The sequence below is a fragment of the Schistocerca cancellata genome, chromosome 6, assembly GCF_023864275.1.
Source record: "Schistocerca cancellata isolate TAMUIC-IGC-003103 chromosome 6, iqSchCanc2.1, whole genome shotgun sequence".
In the NCBI taxonomy this organism is placed as follows: Eukaryota; Metazoa; Arthropoda; class Insecta; order Orthoptera; family Acrididae; genus Schistocerca; species Schistocerca cancellata.
Window position 1 is genome coordinate 486,562,843 of NC_064631.1, and position 20,276 is coordinate 486,583,118.

The window sequence follows — 20,276 nt, forward strand, 5'->3', positions numbered from 1 at the left end:
GATCTTTCCCGAATATACTTCCGACCAAAAAGTGATTCTGGCAGCTGGAGTAAAACGGTTAAGTTAATCATGCCTATGGCATTCTTGCGGTGATATTTCACCCCTTAACACACATTTCCTTGTAACAGAGGTGAAATACCAGTTTTCATAGACGTAGCTTTTTTTTAGGATAACTAAATACTTTCTTAAAAACACTGATCTCCTATTTCACTCCCTTGCGGTCGAATTTTCAAAAACAGTGAAACACGTATTTATTGATCGACGACTCCATAGAGTGCTGTGTGCACAACGACCATATAATGAATGAAATTAGAAGAAAGGTCAGCGTTGGCCGTAATTTTGATGATTTATTAACAGTAAAATCGATTTTCGATCACATAATAATCATCTTCAGTGCTTTAGCGTACAAATTATAGCTCGTAGGCATTGGTGTCTAGTTACCAGTAACAGAAGCTATGAAACAATCACAGTAACTCAAAAGTTACTGTGATCGTTTCATAGCTTCTGTTACTGATAGACACCATTGCCTACGAGCTTTAATTTGTACGCTAAAGCACTGGAGATCATTATGTGATCGAAAATCGATTTTGCTGTTAATAAATAATCAAAATTACGGCCAACGGTGACCTTCCTTCTAATTTCAAACACGTATTTATTTACGTCAGAGAAGACATTCAGATTTTAATAGATTTAGCGTTAAAAATGTTTTCATAATTATTTTCGTGAAACGTTTCGTCCCCTATTTCACCCTCTCACGGGTTGGATTTCCAAAAACCCTGAAATATGTATTTATTTGGAATCGAGAAATCGGGTATCAATATTGCTTTAAAAATACTTTAATATTTCTTTAGTAATTTAATGTGGAAAGAAAACTTTCACTATTTCTTCATCGCTGACAAAGAAACCAAAAACCAATTTTCTTTGGTCTAGCCTCTAAATTGCTTTAACTGCAACATATTTTCAAAAACTTTCCACCCTGTTTCACCTCCTTAGGGATGGAATTTCAAAAAAATCCTTTCTTAAACTACGCCTATAGTATAAGACCAACACCCTCTTCACACTTCACGTCCTTAGTGGTTTGGGCTGGGCTGTAGTGGGTGGGTGGGTGGGTGGGTGAGTCGGAACATTGACTTTTATATAGAGGAACTTATATCTTTTCTGAAATGCAGAGTTAACTAATGCATGCAATTATTTTAAAAAGTGTGTCCCTCCAATATTATCTGGTTGCACAAAGTGATCCCCGAGCCCATCACTGATTTACACGAATGCTGCAGATGTAAAGCGCAAAAGCATTTCTGCTTAATTGTAACTGTCAAGTGTTTTCACTACTTTTTGAATGAAATCACAAGAGTGGAGATTCGGTAGAACTAGTGTTTGCACGAATTTACGTGTGAGATCCTGTGGAAATACGCTCCGAAATTGTCTGAGGTATACGTAGACATAAGCGAAAGTCATCCGCCACGTGGCAGAAAGTGTTTTTTCTGCCTAGTTAATATGCTCATACAAAGTTACACGATAGTTCATCACTTCACGGGGCCCGGACCGCAGCGCGTGACGTAGCTTGCTGGCGTTCCTGCTGTATAGCTGGACACGAACGACGCACACGCAGACGCGTCTGGTGGATAGCTTTCGCCGCAGCAGACGTCAGCACCTGCGAGTGGCTGGCGCTGCACGCTGCACTGGAAAACGCTACAAACTCACCTCTTCGTAATGTTTACTCACAACAGCGTTCCAGCAATCAAGCCAGGCACAACGAGTATAAAGGGAAGCCTTGACTATGTTAAGCTGTTAAAGCATTTAAAAAAAACTAAATTTAAATCGGGGCTCATTTCAGAAATTCAGCTTCGTCTTTGGTTACTAGCTCGGAATTCAAAGTGCAACAAATCTGAACTTTTGTCTTGCCGAGAAATGAAAGTACGTGTTCTTAACTAAATCACATAGCTGATTGCGTAACTGAAATCAGAAATGTTCCATTACATACCAGTCTTTCTGGAAAAGACACGCCACGTACACTACTTCCGAGAAACTTCGAAACGACATAGTAAAAATACTGAAAGAATCCGTAACAATCGGACGAGAAAGCTGAATAAAGTTTGAAATGTACCGGGTGGTCAAAAAGTCAGTATAAATTTGAAAACTGAATAAATCACGGAATAATGTAGATAGAGAGGTACAAACTGACACACATGTTTGGAATGACATGGGGTTTTATTAGAACCTGGCCGGCCGCGGTGGTCTAGCGGTTCTGGCGCTGCAGTCCGGAACCGCGGGACTGCTACGGTCGCAGGTTCGAATCCTGCCTCGGGCATGGGTGTGTGTGATGTCCGTAGGTTAGTTAGGTTTAAATAGTTCTAAGTTCTAGGGGACTTATGACCTAAGATGTTGAGTCCCATAGTGCTCAGAGCCATTTGAACCATTTTTTTTATTAGAACCAAGAAGTACAAAGGTTCAAAAAATGTCAGACAGATGGCGCTTCATCTGATCAGCATAGCAATAATTAGCATAACAAAGTAAGACAAAGCAAAAGTGATGATCTTTACAGGAAATGCTCAATATGTCCACCATCATTCCTCAACAATAGTTGTAGTCGAGGAATAATATTGTGAACAGCACCGTAAAGCATGTCCGGAGTTATGGTGAGGCACTGGCGCCGGATGTTGTCTTTCAGCATCCCTAGAGATGTCGGTCGATCACGATACACTTGCTACTTCAGGTAACCCCAAAGCCAATAATCGCACAGACTGAGGTCTGGGGACCTGGGAGACCAAGCATGATGAAAGTGGCGGCTGAGCACACGATCACCACCAAACGACGCGCGTATGAGATCTTTCACGCGTCTAGCAATATGGGGTGGAGCGCCATCCTGCATAAACATCGTACGTTCCAGCAGCTGTTTATCAGCCAGGCTGGGGATGATGCGATTCTGTAACACGACTGTCATGAGCAATCACTGACGTTTTGCTGTCCAGCGCCATCTGTCGGACGTTTTGTGAACTTTGTTTTTTGGTTCTAATAAAACCTCATGTCATTCCAAGCATGTGTGTCAATTTTTACCTCTCTGTCTACATTATTCCGTGGTTTATTAAGTTTTCAAATTTATACTGACTTTTTGATCACCCAGTACTTACAAGTCACAAATTTTTCTTAAAAATTTTCCGTTTGTGGGTGTATGGTGAAACGTCTTGTAGTTGTGAGAAAATGAAACACCTACAGCCGTCCTTCTGATTTTATTTATTTTGTAGCTACCAGTTTCGGCGCTTCAATGCTCCATCTTCAGACTGTTGTTAATGATGAAGGGGTTGAAACGATCCCTACATATATCGCATAAGTGGCCATATAGTCTGCGTAACCAGTTATGTCGGCCACTGATGAGGTAAGTAGAGTGATAGTTTGAACCCCTTCAGCATCAACTACAGCCAGAAGATAGCGCATTGAAGCACCGAAACTTGTAGCTACAAAATAAATAAAATCAGGACAGCTGTAGGCGTTTCATTTTCTCGCAATAGTAAACGCCCGTCGTCCCCAGGACCCCCCTGTCAAAAGGATGTACATAAAAAAACCCTTGTAGGAGTGTCCAGCCTAATCCGCCAAAAGTTTGGAGACAATCTACCTTCATATTGTCTTTCCATGGTAGCGATATGAGGGTAAAATCGCTCACCGTATTCGTCTTTCACATCTCGAGAATTATATGGGAACAAATCGAAAGGGGAATGAAGGAAATGTAATTACAGAGACATGTTGTACCACATAGCCTTGTAACAGTCAAGCATGTGTTCCGTAAATTCCCCGTAATTCTCAGACATTTGTTTCGCAAGAAACTATAGCCTACATCTTTAAAAGCAAGCCAAGTTGACTTCTCAGTACCTGTCAGCAGCTGTTGGCTGGTAACACAGTTTTTATCAACAAGGAGTTTATACGACACTTTTTTTTCCGCGAGAATTGGAGAATTTCTCTCGAAGGCCATTCTTTGACAACATAATGTCCTTCCCTCGCCTTACTGTTGCAGTGACACAAGACGCAGTAATATTTTGTGTAACCAGTCTGCATTCCCAGAAGTAACCCCAGAACTTTGAGATCACAACAGATTTTCCATCTGATTCGAATAGCCAATATACTTGAGGAGTAGCCTCATGATCTCGGAGGTTCCCTTTCACTGATCGGAATGGCTACTGGTATCGAAGGTTTATCTTCTCCGTTATGTAAGACAACAGCAATGAGACTGCTCTTTGAGTAATCTATAAATAGACGCCATTCTTCCGGATTGCGAATCAGCCCAAATTTTGTAAGCAGCCCATTTATGCCTTTACACTACACCAAACATTGTTACTGAAGCAAAAGTGGGAAGGTCAAGCTGTCGTTTACGGAATATACTACTAGTGTTGGTTGTAACAGGCTATTTTCTTGAAGACGAGATCTGTAAAAGATTTGGATCTGTTAAAAGATCGTTCAGTGCTGTCAAGCGACGGTCAAAGTTTTCGGTGTACTTAATGTGCCTTTTACCGCGCGATATGCTCCGACGAAGTGGTTAACGTCGCGGCTTGTTAATTTTGCGCCCTGTGTTCGAAACCCGATTATTTTTAATTTTTGTTTGCATTTTTCTACCAATGTTCGTAGGTCACTACACGAATATTTATCAAATCAGGGGATACAAGGGCTTTATACCAATTGTAAAATTACTGTTAGATTTCATAATAAATGCCTCACATTTATTACATAATACGTATGATACGCTGAGAGGTCTTTCTAAATTCTCATTTTGATGTTTCATTCTTACATAAATTCTTACTGTCGGTTCGTGTATTTTATTCACATGTTTATTCAGCAGGAATATTTCATGTATTCGCTTGGATCATACCGATCGTGGAAACAAAAAAGTAGAAATAGCCTGGGCATCGGGCAAATGCAGGTCTGTCACAGTGACAGTTCTTTGTATGAATATATATTGATGGTAGTGTTGCAAATACTTCAGCCGTTTTGTGCTGTTGACGCCTCCGTAGTACCTATCTTTGGAAGATTGGTTAGCAGAAGTATTCCTGTGGTATGCTTCGTTCTGCACCTCTGCAAAGGGAAAATGGCTCTGAAAGATATTACTTCTGACGTCCTGTTCTTGTCAGTCTCTGAGCTGGTGAAAAGTGCCTACCAGATGAAGGGATCTAGCATTTCACACTGTTTCGTAGAACTACAAATTTGTTGTTGTTGTTGTTGTTGTTGTTGTTGTTAACGTCGTCCTGAGTAGTCCCCGCCCATAGAGTTGGATGGGGAACTATTTTACCCCAGGGTAGTGCTCAGAGCCATTTGAACCATTTGATCCCATTATTAAACCATAGAGTAAAGTTGCATGGACTCGGGAAATACAGTGGTAATAGTTTCCCTTTGCTTTCAGCACTTTGCAGTACGAACATAGCATAGCAGTGTTGGTTAATGTTGTAAGGTCAGAGTAATCATCCAGGCCGTTGACCCTGCAAGTGCTGTAGAGGCTGTTGCCCTTCTTCAAGAACTGCATGCTAGTCCGTCTCTTCTCTCTTGACAAGTATTTCCGTGATTTCCCTGAATCACTTAACGCGTATGTCAGGATGGTTCCTTTGAAAGGATACGGCTGCTTTCCTTCTCCACCCTTCTTAATCCGAGCTTGTGCTCCATCTCTAATGACCTCTTTGTCAACGGGACGTTAAACATTAATCATCTCATCATGCTCTTTTCCGTGACATGTACCACTCCAGTGTGGTTGCACATATGAAAAAGATATTCTTCGATTTTGGAGGGCTGAGGGAGGTTAAGTAAATGGGAGGGAGGACTAGATGATTACCAAGTTAAGCCAGCAGAAACTAATAGAGAGGCTCGGCAGTGCAAGTATCGCATACAGATGCATCTCTCATTGTACTGAGCTAAAGACAATAGTCTACTTATTTCGCATGTGTTCTTCATTCATCGTTGTCTGATGAAAGTATCGTTTGAAAGAGTACGCCTAATTTAAGGGGAGACGGAAGGCAAGTGGGCTTCAAAAATTCGATTTTTAGATTTTAGCATATTTGAAATGCCTGGTCTTTCCTGCCTGAAACAGTTTTTGTTTTATATAAATACGAGAATTTTTTCGTGAGATGTGATGGTTTTCCTGACGCTCTGTGCAATCTGGGCACGGTGACAGCAAGGCTTATGCAGAACAACCCTATGGTCCTAATGTCACATTTTCTAAATTAGTGTGCATTGGGCATGTCCAGAAGAGAATGGGGTCTAGACTGAGAAGATTATTGAAAGAAAAGTCAAAAATAGTATTGAAAGTTGGTAAGAAGGTAAGTGGTAAAGGTCGCCTGACAAATGTTGAAATAGATAGATCACAGAAAGCTGTAAGGGCTAGCTTTTTCCATAAGCTTTCCACAAATGAAAATCCAGTGCATGGTCTTTGCCCAAATGATTCTGACACTTGGTGCAAGTACAGAAGTGCCAGATATGAGCACAAACATTCTTTACCTGCATCAGTAATGAATGAAATTAAACCCATATTTAGAGACCTTTCTAGAGATACCTTGTTGAAGAAATGTCTTCATGGAAAAACACAATTTAAATGAATATGTGAATTCTGTCATTTGGAACCGGTTACCGAAAACTGTTAAGCTTACAACCCTCAACTTTGGTGTATCTGATGCTACTTTATGCTTCAACGATGGTGTAATTAGAAAACTAGAGGTTTTGGAATTATTGGGTATAAAATCTAGTGGAAATATTGCACAAATCCTTGGCGCAAGTAGATAAAGAGAGAATCCACAAAGCAGATACTGCTAATTTAAAATACACAAAGGAAGCCAGACAGAAAAGAGGGACAAAGACAAGAAAACGTCAGTATGATTCAGATGATGCTCAGCATGGTGCAGGAAAATATTAGTGATAAGTAATTCTCATGAATAACTATACTAGAATTGCAATATTAAACGTAAATGGATTTTTCTCAAAACTACATTTTTTACTTTTAGGTACCATTATTTGATAAACTAATGGAGTTATAAAAATGAAATTTGGTCAACTTGTACTGCAGATGGCAACAGGTAAATTGAGAATCACCAAACAGTCAGAAACAGTTTTATAGTAACTAATGCACCAAAAAAAAGTTAAATTTTACTAGTGAAAGAATAAAAATTTTTTCTTCAACACCATAAGAGGTATATGTTCATTTTACTTGTGTGTATGTAAAAATTTCATTTATTATCACTTACAGTTCTTTTGAAAGGTGTACATATTCAGAGGGTAAAATAGCATTGGCAGAATAGGGATAAAAATTGCCTTCCGTCTCCCCTTAAATAGATTTTATTCAACAGAAGCTGATAGGGGAAAATTAGATAGCCGTACATCTGGTAGAAGCCTTTTTAAGGATCTTAAATTTCTTTCACTTCCCAATACATCTCTTGTTAAACGTTTTCGGCACTACCAGTAAAACTAAATTTAATCGGAACTGTGATGTACACAATCATAATACAAGAGACAAACAATTTTTTCGCAGATTTTACATAGTCCAGAGGTCAATGTAGAAATGTCTTTCAGTGGAAAGGTATTTTACAAGCTCCCTTTAACATAAAACGTGAAATTATAAATCCCAAGTTCAAAAGAATGTTATAAACATACATAATGAGCCACTCCTTCTAAAAGTTATATGAACATATAGATTTAAAGAGAGCAAGTTTTGTTTAGTACGAGGGCCATTCAATAAGTAATGCCACACTTTCTTTCTGAAAGCAGGTTGTTTTTAATCAGGATTCCAATATACATTTTATTCCCCAATTTCCTTTCTCAGACACCGGTGCAATCAATTAAACATTAAGCTACTACTTGTGATAAACAGTAGCTACCTTTGAAACTTCCTGGCAGATTAATACAGTGTGTCGGACCGAGACTCGAACTCGGGACCTTTGCCTTCCGCGGGCAAGTGCTCTACCAACTGAGCTACCCAATCACGACTCACGCCCCGTCCTCACAGCTTTAATTCCGCCAGTACCTCGTTTCCTACCTTCTAAACTTCAAAGCTGTGAGGACGGGGCGTGAGTCGTAGCTCTGTTGGTAGAGCACTTGCCCGCGGAAGACAAAGGTCCCGAATTCGAGTCTCGGTCCGGTACACAGTTTTAATCTGCCAGGAAGTTTCATATCAGCGCACACTCCGCTGTAGAGCGAAAATTTCATTCTAGTAGCTACCTTTGTTATTACGTGAATAGCCCAGAGCATGGGCACCCACTACCAGTTGCAGGTTGTCTATTTAAAGTCTTCGAGAGACAACAATAGTTTCCAGTCTTTCCTACAATTAATGACCAAATTTAATAATTTAAGATGCTGTCATAAACTACTTATTAAGGGGTATAATTCTGAGTTTAACAGTGTGCATGTCTTGAGACAGGGTAACTCAACGACGCGGAAGTATCGAGACGATATTCTCCTTGTATGAGGGCACTCAGCTACTGACAACAAACTTTGCACATAATTTCAAATGTTTGTGAAACTTTCTCGCTGACATCCGCTATAAAATAATGAAAACTGAAGTTGCCGCATCAAGCACTATGTTTTATTACTACTTTACTGCTAATTCTACTTGCAAGTTTGCAGGCAGTATCCACGTATAGCACTGAATATACTTCCAAATTGTGTCGCTGTATGACACACAGTTCAGGACGTAATAATCAAAAACACGTGAAAAAACACCTTTTTCTGTAAACGGAGCCCCAATTATCCAGTCTATACTCGGCCTGTGTTTGATATACAGACTGATTACAAGATTTGCTTGTCTTGCGTTAACATCCATGTTAACTAATTCCATATTCCTGGAAGTCTCCTTGTTCGGTGCTGTGGAACACGGTTGTTACTGAGTTTCTTCTATGCCTTTTGCACATTGAGAAATAGACTAAATTTTTCCCGTTTTTTCCGTTGTACTTGCACATGTTTTATCGGACAAAGAAAGCAGGAACTGAACGTTGCAAACGAAATAAGTAGACTTTAACCAACGGAAAAGCGCGTCAGATAGCTAGAAAGTGGCGCCTTTGATGTGGCGGAAGTGGGTGTGTGATATAAAGTGCATCTGTTTTGAACTCGGCTCGGTCACTCGTGCTAGCGCGTCTGATATCTGCTCGCGAATGGACGTTGTACACTGCCGTGGAGGCCGTTTTTACTACTCGCACTTGGCGCTACGTAAACAGCAGTGCTGGCGCAGAGCAGGCGTCCCGCGAGTAATGTGTGAGAAGAGCTGCTACTGGGCAATTACCTATACCTCCAGACGTTTACCTCAGTCCCCAACACACACTCAAAGTAGCCTCTGAAGCATTTAAAGGGCTATTCTCGACTTCTGGCGTAATTTTAAAGAGTTTTCACTCAACAAGCCGATGCATAAATGAAGTAATCTTTGTATAAAAGGGGCGCGCGCGCGCGCGTGCGCGCGCGCGCGCGCGCGCGCGCGCGTGTGTGTGTGTGTGTGTGTGTGTGTGTGTGTGTGTGTGTTTTTTTTTTACACTTTCCTCCGCGACTACCCTCTCGTGATTGTAGTGGTAGATCGTCCTTGGTCTCACGCTATTAGTAAGGGAGTTCGGTCGCGGTACGTGGCAATGGGTGAGTGTAGCGAGCAACAATCAGAAATATGGAGCAATAAATGCTCTTTGGAAAAGCCATATACTCCGTGACTTGGGAATTTTGCCGTATATGTAAAAACGCTTTTATTGTTTCACTCGTCCGACGTAATACGATGCTAGTGCGGTTTCGTCATTCAGATGTTAATAACGACGTGTAGTATCGAACAGGTCAGTTTTTAAAATCTCACCGTGTTTTCGTAAAGCGTACTTTACCGACGATCAACGTGGGACTGATGCTCGTTTCACAATAATTCCTACAAACGTGATGTCATTTCCACTTCGCGCGCAATATCGACGACTGCATGATCGGCTATCGACTTTGTGACAAGGAAGAATTTGAATATTATTGCTCCTCGATTAACTCGCAGCAGTTTATACTGTCCATTTAGGGTCCTGCTTAACCACATACTCGCGTATCGCTAAATATTTATTTAATCCTTCGTTCTCAAATCTGACTAAATGTAAATAACATCGAGTATAGCTGAATATAATTCTACTACATTCAGTAAATGTAACAACTCTAATATAAAAGAAGATTGCGTGTATCGGTATGCGAACCAACAACTTGAGACTCCAGAAACCACGACGTTACTCATTACGCTAGCACCTAACTATGCGGTTTTTAGCTCCGGTCTTGATTACCATATTCTACCTTGAAGGCTTGTATCGTTAATGCGTTATTAAGTGGCATTTAATGCTAATGGTGATGTGTATTTTCAATGCTCCATTACACTGAAGCGGCATACTGCAAATTATAACACAAGTGTTCCATTCTTGATTTGTAAATTATTGTCGATAACAGCTCACTCTCAAGAGAGCGCTCTTATAAGAAGGGCATTAACCACTGATAAATAATTGTTACATTTTACTACATCAATATCTATAATAAACCATTTCAAGAATGACGTGTTCCTGTAAATCTCCGGTGCGCGCGCATGAAATCTAGAGACCTGTATCGGATGCTAACAGCAGCCGATACTTGGCCATGCGGTCGCCGATATTATGTGTGCCGTCAAAATGGTCACGTTTGCAGGAACTGTTATGAAACGAGTCACCCTCAACACACACACAAATGAAAAAAATCCAGATAAACTCAAAGATAAAAATAATCGTAACCAACAAATGAATAATCCAATGGTACACTATAGTGATTTCGGACATACATTTCGCTTATTCTTAGTGGGTATAATCCTTTCGATAATTTAGCGCGTTTTCGTAATTCACTTCGCTAATGCTTAGTGAAATAAAGTAACATCCTTTCCAGCTTCGTTCAAACACTATTATGTTAAAAGAATGTTACTAAACTAGCACTGGCCCCGTTGTGTTACCCACGGTTAAATGTGCCTGCGTAACGTAACGTAATGTTAATGCCAGTATGGATGGAGCACGGTGAGGATTGTATAAGCGAGTATATCCATTAATACGGTAAAGTTCAAAAATCATAGAGAATATGGCTTTTTCTAAGAGAACTAAGAGTTCGGCATCACGCATTACGTTGATACTTGACAACCACAATCACCCACTCACCATAGTATTTACATGTTGAGGAGTCTGATCGCCATCGTGAATGAAACAATAAAAATATTTACACATATACAGTAAAGTTCTTTAAGTCATATATTATTTAGTTTTACCTAATAGTATTTATTGCTCCATATTTCGCAAATTCTTGCCCACCACACTCACCCATTGCAATGCAGCGCGACCGGGCCATTTTGCCAACAGGAAAACACTGCCCGTAGTGTCCTTACTGATGAATACGTCTGTATGCATCTCATATCTGTAATGCTACTCATGCCTTCTCCCATGCCGTATTGTATATTCTGATACGGTCAACGTCAGGTTTCCCACCTAGTCGTAAATAATCAGCACATTCTTTGTTCATCTCCGTTATCTGCAGACTCATTTGAATGGGGCTACGATTCGAGGCTATTAACAGTTGCGCCGTAAGACCAATAGTAAGCAATGCGGCCGATGTAATCTATAAATCACAATTTACAGATTCAACTGACTGAAGGCTACCAGAGCGATGTTGTAGAGCTTCCAGTTTCACGTTCGGTCATGAAATCTTCAGAATTGCTGGTTGATTTTATGTTCATAATGCCGTGAATTACTTTGTTTCCCCAACTACGGTGAACGGGCAAACATGCATTGCATTTTCTGCTCTACAACGGAATACGAATACATTGTAATGACCGCACCGGATAATTCGAGGGCCACCGTCTCTGATGATGCGTATAAAATGATAGCAGAGTGATGAGGCGATTTAGTTGGCCATCTGCTCCAGACGATGCACTTGTTTACTACCATAACTAAAGGCCCAGTTGGTAACTTGGTTACGACTGCAGGTAACGTATCTCACAGGAACAAATTAACTTCTTTTCTATGCGTTTGTTACCGGGTCTAAAGACCTAGGTGACGTGCGTCCAAATAATCTAATAATCATCGTGGAAGTCACTTGCTATACTCCTGTCTCCTGTGGTTCCTTGTTGTGTTCTTCAGTCCAGAGACTCGTTTGAAGCAGCTCTCCATGCTACTCTATCCTGCGCAAGCTGCTTCATCTCCCAGTACCTACTGCAACCTACATCCTTCTGAATCTGCTTAGTGTATTCATCTCTTGGTCTCCCTCTGCAATTTTTACCCTCCACGCTGCCCTCCAATGCTAAATTTGTGATCCCTTGATGCCTCGTCCGCAGCTCGTGGTCGTGCGGTAGCGTTCTCGCTTCCCGCGCCCGGGTTCCCGGGTTCGATTCCCGGCGGGGTCAGGGATTTTCCCTGCCTCGTGATAACTGGGTGTTGCGTAATGTCCTTAGGTTAGTTAGGTTTAGGTAGTCCTAAGTTCTAGGGGACTGATGACCATAGCTATTAAGTCCCATAGTGCTCAGAGCCATTTGAACCATTTTTTTTTTTTTATGCCTCAGAACATGTCCTACCAACCGGTCCCTTCTTCTTGCCAAGTTATGCCACAAACTCTTCTCCCCAATTATATTCAATACCTCCTCATTAGTTATGTGATCTACCCATCTAATCTTCAGCATTCTTTTGTAGCACCACATTTCGAAAGCTTCTATTCTCTTCTTGTCCAAACTATTTATCGTCCATGTTTCACTTCCGTACATGGCTACACTCCATACAAATACTTTCAGAAACTACTTCCTGACATTTAAATTTATACTCGATGTTAACAAATTTCTCTTCTTCAGAAACGCTTTCCATGCCATTGCCAGTCTACATTTTATATCCTCTACTTCGACCGTCGTCAGTTATTTTGCTCCCCAAATAGCAAAACTCCTTTACTACTTTAAGCGTCTCATTTCCTAATCTAATACCCTCAGCGTCACCCGACTTAATTCGATTACCTTCCATTATCCTTGTTTTGCTTTTGTTGATGTTCATCTTATATCCTCCTTTCAAGACACTGTTCATTCCATTCAACTGCTCTTCCAAGTTCTTTGCTGTCTCTGACAGAATTACAATGTCATCGGCGAACCTCAAAGTTTTTATTTCTTTTCCATGGATTTTAATACCTACTTCGAACTTTTCTTTTGTTTCCTTTACTGCTTGCTCAATACACAAATTGAATAACATCGGGGAGAGGCTACAACCCTGTCTCACTCCCTTCCCAACCACTGCTTCCCATTCATGTCCCTCGACTTTCATAACTACCATCTGGTTTCTGTACAAATTGTAAATAGCCTTTCGCTCCCTGTATTTTACCCCTGCCACCTTCAGAATTTCTTTACGTCTACAAATGCTAGAAACGTAGGTTTGCCTTTCCTTAATCTTTCTTCTAAGATAAGTCGTAGGGTCAGTATTGCCTCACGTGTTCCAATATTTCTACGGAATCCAAACTGATCTTCCCCGACGTCGGCTTCTACCACTTTTTCCATTCGTCTGTAAAGATTTCGCGTTAGTATTTTGCAGCTGTGACTTATTAAACTGATAGTTCGGTAATTTTCACATCTGTCAACACCTGCTTTCTTTGGGATTGGAATTATTATATTTTTATTGAAGTCTGAGGGAATCTCGCCTGTCTCATACATCGTGCTCACCAGATGGTAGAGTTCCGGATGGTGGTTCCTTAGGGTTTCTAATTTCTGGAACTTACTTATAGACACTTTGGGTCTCAAATTTTCTGATGAAAGTAACGAAGTATGGATGACGGCAACTGAATAGAAGGAATAACCTCCTTTCTAACCAGGGAGCGTGAGCTCTGTCGGTAACCTCTCTATCGCTACCTGACAGTGAACAAGTCACTGAGACCACCTCCGCTAGGGTGCCAACTTAATAGCCCACAGGACATAGTAACCTTACATTTAAGGTAGCTCTAGCTAATAACAACAAATAAATGAATTTTCAGGTAGTACATAGACTGCTACAACTTTCATCCAGCATAGGAATTCTCTTCTTTGGCTCGTTTCGAGTATTAGGGGACTCGAATGCCGCTGTCATCTCTCCGCTGACTGGGAAGCCAGAACAGTACGAGCAGTGCAGTGTCGATACACAGTATAGTTCAGATTGCTATTCACTCGCGCAGCACCTGTCTCAAGAGCGCACAGCTCTTGACAGAGGTCTTATCGCCTGGCGAGTACGTCGCAGTCTTAAGAAATGATATAGCTTGCGTGAGACGACGTACATGAACGCCTCCCCTGAAAGGTTTGTAAGTTTTTTTATTTTTGACTCTTTCACTTTTTATGATAGAATCTTGAGCATCAGTTCACCAGATGCCACCCATAGCGTCTGAAGATGGTCATCGAAAACCAAAACCGGTCATGATTCAATCATAAAAATGATTGAGTTAAAAATAAAAAAAACTTTACAATAATTCCTTTACATGCTCGACAAACAGAACGTTTTTCTAAAAAGTTTACATTGAGTCTTTCAATTGATACTAGGGTGATTCCAAAAGTAAGGTCTCCGGTTCTTCTAAAAATACGGAGAAACATCTTTTTACAGTTAACTGCATACGATTTCGAATGTTGAACATTTTTTGCTATTTTTCCACGTAATCTCTTATTTCGATCGATGCATTTTTGTAAACGCTGTACCAGTTTTGTACACCCACGTCATGCTAGCCCGCTGTCAAGCTATTGAAGAAGCGTCGGACCTCATCTTCCACGTCGTCGTCGTCGTTTGACGGGCGATGTGGGGGGCGAGCATTGTCATGGAGAAGGCTTATGCCCTCGCTGAGCAGTAATATTCTTCTTACAAACTGGTTTGAGTTTGTCTGACAACACCTGTCGGCATTTGTTGCCCCAGGAACCATGAAGTCGACCAGCAACATCCCCTCTCAATCCCAAAACACAGTGGTCATGACTTTACCGGAGACTGTGTTCTCAATTTTGGTGGCTTGGGTGAATCGAGATACCGCCACTCACATGATCGTTGTTTGGTCTCAGGTGTGAAGCGGAAAGCCTAGGTTTCATCATCCGTGACTACTGAATCCCACATGTTGTTAATGTCATCCGCATATCGTTGAAGAAATTGGTGTGAAGTTTCAACGCGTTGCCGTTTGCAGTCTTCCGCCAGTATACTTGGAACCCATCTTGCGCACGCCTTCCAAAATTTCAACACTTCAGTCAGTCTGGTGATCGGTGTTTCTAGAAACCTCAGCTTCAGCATTGCAGAGCTTACTCAGAGTGATCTTCCGATCTTGAAACACGTTTTGATCAACCTTTGCAGGTGCCTCTTCGGGATTTGGCGGTCTCCCGCTTCTTTCCTCGTTAATTTCAGTACGACCACCGGCAAACACTCTACACCACTCTACACACACGATACTCCAAACACTTCCGTCAACGTCGATTGGTTTAACGCCTTTTGCGCTCAAAACCCGAATAACTGAGCGAACTTCGCTCGTGGTCGTAGTGGCTAACGGAAACTCCTTTAAAAGTCGCTGCCACACCAAGACACAGAAGGAACCTCCTTCCAAATCTTTCCACCAGATAAACTTCAGTGAGTACTCACTAGGTATTGAACCCAGGACCTTGACATTACTAGCCAAAAACGGTACTCGTTACGCTACGACGTATTTAGCGATATTTGGGCATTGTAATTATAAGTAAACTTTTACAGTATGGATCAAGACCGTCATATACACAAAAATGGTATGTGATAATTATTGGAGAAGAAATACTTTGACGGGCAAGGGAACTAAAAATATAACAAAATCACTCGGTATAGATTCAAGCAAAGGATCGGCATTATCATTCGCGACTAATCAACATTCACAGCTATGAAAAATAACCACATCACCAGAGAAGATACGTTAACTGTGGTATTGTCGGATTCTGCCAGTGAAGACTCGTTAGCAGCTAAATTAAGGTATACTGATACGTACTGTTTCTGTTGTCTTAAATGGGTACCTATTTATGTGGCGCATACAGACACAGGCGTCTACAGCTAGCGGTAGCTTGACGCTAGAGCCATCGGTCGGTAGGTAAGGTAGTTGAGCATCCCTCACTTCGCTAGCTTTAGACGCCTGTCACCAAGACTGAAAGCTCCAGCTGATGTGCGGTGGTTTTTGTAAAGAGTAAAGGAAGAAAGGGAAAAAAGGGGGCCAACAGCCACCCCCTATGGAGCCCCAGCGCTTTGGAGACCTTATTTTTGGGATTACCATTGTACAAGTAACATGGAATTATGAGCACAATAGCTGGTGATGATCATCGGCAAGTGTTACGTAACTGCTGTAGCCTGGCCAGATAACAATGGCAGCGTCAGAAGTTCCGGAAATCTGTCCCCACCACCCAGACAGCCAGTGTGTCTTCTTCCTGATTACCTGCCGGAGCAGATAGCAGCGGCACTGGACGGCGCTCAAGATTCGGCTGCGCGTCACACGTTTCGTAACGGGCGCTGGCGGGCAGCACTATATACTGTCCGTGTCGCACTGCGAGAGACCAGTCTGTAGCAGCAGAGCCGTTAGTAGGCCTTCACTGTCGAAGACGGCGAGAAGCCTCCGGGACTACTGACGAGTCAGCGAAACCATCACGCTACACGAGGTACGTCTAGGCTCATCCTGGAGGCTGTCCGCGAAGTGTTTCGTAAACCGTGACCATCACCTAGCTTCAGTTGGGTTCAGTGAGTGAAAAAGAACTGGAGTGCGGAGTGTATGAACGCAGTGTGTCTAATAAACACGGCGTTGAGGAGCTTGGCTACACTTACCTCCCCGTCGTGTTCTGTTTTGTTAGACACAAAAACAGTATTAATTCATACTAACTAAAATTAAAAGCTTCGTAAGAGTACATCAGATTTCAGTGACGGATCTTTGAAGTAAGATTGTAGGCACAATAATGGGGCACGTAGAATATAGACAAAGGTGTCGCAACCAATATGTTCATTGTGCGTCGCCAGAGATGTACGCATACTTGATAATGTATTCGGCCACCTGGTTTTCAGAATAACTGATTAGGAGTGCGTAAATTATGGCCCACACAGTGTGTGATCGCATGGGCTAGAATAAGTCGAGAGAAAAGATGCATACGTATTGTTGGAGCACTGAGAATGAGACTTTCAAACCGAATTAAAACAAAGACGGGATAAAGTACTAACGTGCAAGTTTGTTACAACAAGCACCTGACGATGGACGCATAGCTTCCGAAGATGATTTCTCAACAAGGAACTCCATTATCGGTATGTCTTTTCTCTTGGTGAGATCGTTGTGAAGCAAAGTTTATAGGATTCGGAATAAATACAAATCTCACATCATGTTCTTAGAGGCCCTTCAGCGAAATGTAAGATTCAATCAAGCCTTTACCAATGATCTCCAAGTGAGATCTCTAAACGATCAGCAGCAATACTAGAAACCAACCTGTGAATCCCTTCGATCCATTAAAGCTGACTTACGAGCACTACTCGAGATGATTTCCCCGTGTACAAGCAAGCTGCACGCGCGCACAAACAAAGTTAATTTTAGATGTCAGTTTTTAATTTTCATTTAATACCGAGTGTTGCCTGTTGTTCTCTCCTAATGATTCTACGGCTCACTGCAGACAATTAGATAAATGGTAATAATGCAGCAGTAAAATACAAAATATATGTTCCTTTTCGTATATTTACATGTAGGCTTACCAATAAAGATTTCATAGATACTGCAGTCGAGGATTACCGCTTATCCAATTATATAAGACGTCGGGGTTTTTTCTACACATAACGAGCAGTTTAGTATCTCTTTACACTACCTGTCGCTTCTACGACATGTTAGTATTTTAAATGCCATTCTTCATTGGCTTAGAAAAAATGGCATTGGTAAACTTAGTATCATAGATTTTCTCAATAGTCACAATAAAAAATTTGTCTGATCTTCAGCACTGGTGTAGAGAAATATACCAGGACTCATTCCGAGAGTCCAAGCTGTCATTCACACTAGACATGCCTTCTGAAAGAGTGACAATTTTTTGGCACTGCTTTTTCAAGAAAGGACATTCAATTTGTAACTAGACTATACCAGGTGCAGAAGTCTGAAACCGGAATTTGGTTGCAATAATTAAAAATCTGGTGTTTGAAACTGATAAAAACTGATAAACAATATTTTATTCAAAATAATCTCCATTGCTATTTATACATTTCTTCCACCAAAAAACAGTTCTTCTTTTGAGGCGAACCAGTTAGCGAGCCATTTTCGTAAATTTTCGTACGAACTGGAGCGTAGTTAAGCGAGAGCGTGCCCCAGTGATACAAATAGGTGGTAACCGGACGGAGCCAAGTCTGGAGAAAAGCCGCATGACCTGGAATTTCCCAGCTGAATGCCTCGATCGTTTCCCTGATCCGTTTTGCTGTGTGTAATAAGGCATTATCATGGAGCTGTATGACTTTGTTTTGCCTTCTTCCATAATCATGTCGTTTTTAACGTAATGCTAGAGTTAACGGTTTCACCAGGTTTTATCAGCTCATAATAGATGACCCCCTTCTGATCCCACCAGACACAGAGCACTGTCTTCTTTCTAAAGCAGTTTGGTATTGCAGTGGATGTTTGCCTGGATTCATCTATGATCTATGACGCTCAGGATTCTCAGTATGTAGCAGTTTTTCATCACCTGTCACTATTCGATAGAGAAACGACTTTTTGTACCTGGCGAGCAGCATTTCACAAGTGGTCTTTCGAATTGCTTATTGCCTTTCATTCAATTCGTGCTGAACCCATTTTCCCACTTTTTGCACATTACCCATAGCTTTCAACCGAAGAGAAACGGCTTTCTGCGTCACGTTCAGTTGTTCCGCGAGTTCCTGTCGAGTTTAAGTATCATCTTCATCCAGTAAGGCCTGCAATTCATTGTCTTCGAAGTTTTCCGAAGTAACCTGCAACAAATAAACGTTAGGCATATTGACCCATAACTTAAAACCGCGTTTCTGTTTCATAAGACGTGGAAAAAAGACTAAGTTGTGCCAGCAGTCCACGCGAGACGAAAGAGAATTTACTGCAGAGACAGAAGGGCGTTGAAAGGCATGGAAGTAATAGACAGCGAAGAGTAGTCTAGGAAGGTGCGACTCCGTAAGGGTTATAGATTGAACCTATAAGGAAACAAGCGGGTGAATGAGGAGCTTCGTTATGCGCTAAGTTTTTACGGCAACATGTGTAAATTACTACATTGTATTGTATTGTATGGAACTGGGGACCTAGCAACGACAGACGGGCTTCGTCCTCGCCGTAGCCCTTAGTGGTTCACAACCCCACAACAGGCTACAGCAGTCCACTCACTCCACCGCCGCCCCACACCGAGCCCAGGGTTATTGTGCGGTTCAGCCTCCTATGGACACCCCCTCCCCCCCTCCTGGTAACGTCAGACGAGTGTAACATCAATGTTTGCGTGATTCAGTAATTATGGTGTACGCGTACGTGGAGAAAGTGTTTGCACAGCAATCGTCGACATAGTGTAACTGAGGCGGAACAAGGGAAACCAGCCCGCATTCGCCGAGGCAGATGGAAAACGGCCTTAAAAACCATCCACAGACTGGTCGGCACACTAGAAAACGACACTAATCCGCCCGGAAAGCAGTGCGTTAGACCGCACGGCTAACCGGGAGGGCTAAATTACTAGATAGTTCGTTCCATAAGCTGATGACAATGATGGAGAAACTTTAAACAGTGGCTAATGTTTCTCTGTGAGCTATGGAGCGTCTTGATGGCCTAGGTTAAGCTTAAGAAAAATTGTATTATACAATGATGGTCTCACAGTATTTTATTTGAAGAGATAACCGGTCTCGATTTTGCAGCCATCATAAATGTATGAGGAAAGTAGGTGTTGCAGAATTTGTGAAATACGAACCAATTACATGGAAACGCAAATATAAGTCACTTCATTATCTTAGAAGACACATGACACTAAACTAATAGCTGCTCGTGTGATGTATATACAAAGCTTCTAACATACAGCCGCCAGTAAATTCCTCACAAATACTACTTAACTTTTAAACTATGAATATCTGATCGAGAAAGATTTTTTTTTTTGCGTGCATTGTCGTTTCTTTCATGCAAAGTGTTATCTGTTGTATCTGATCAGACCTGATGACGGTGTTTACAGTTCTCACGTGCAGGCAAATCGTGCTTTTCGCACTGTGTTTCAAGTTGATTGGGATCAGCCGGAGATGTCTGCCTCAACGATTAAAAAGTGGGTTAAGAACTTTGAAAAGAGATCGTCAATGAAGATAAAGAAGTCTGGGAAACCAAAGATAGGATGTAACCTCAGA

General features: G+C 41.5%; 1 protein-coding gene and 1 non-coding gene across 2 annotated transcripts in view; one reads left to right on the plus strand and one right to left on the minus strand.

Moving 5' to 3' along the window:
- LOC126191418 (putative ferric-chelate reductase 1 homolog) overlaps nucleotides 1-20,276 on the plus strand; it is a 355,430-nt gene that overhangs the window by 204,872 nt on the left and 130,282 nt on the right. The window lies entirely within an intron of this gene.
- Trnap-cgg (transfer RNA proline (anticodon CGG)) lies at nucleotides 7,868-7,942 on the minus strand. The gene has a single exon. It is a non-coding gene; the product is annotated as a tRNA-Pro (tRNA).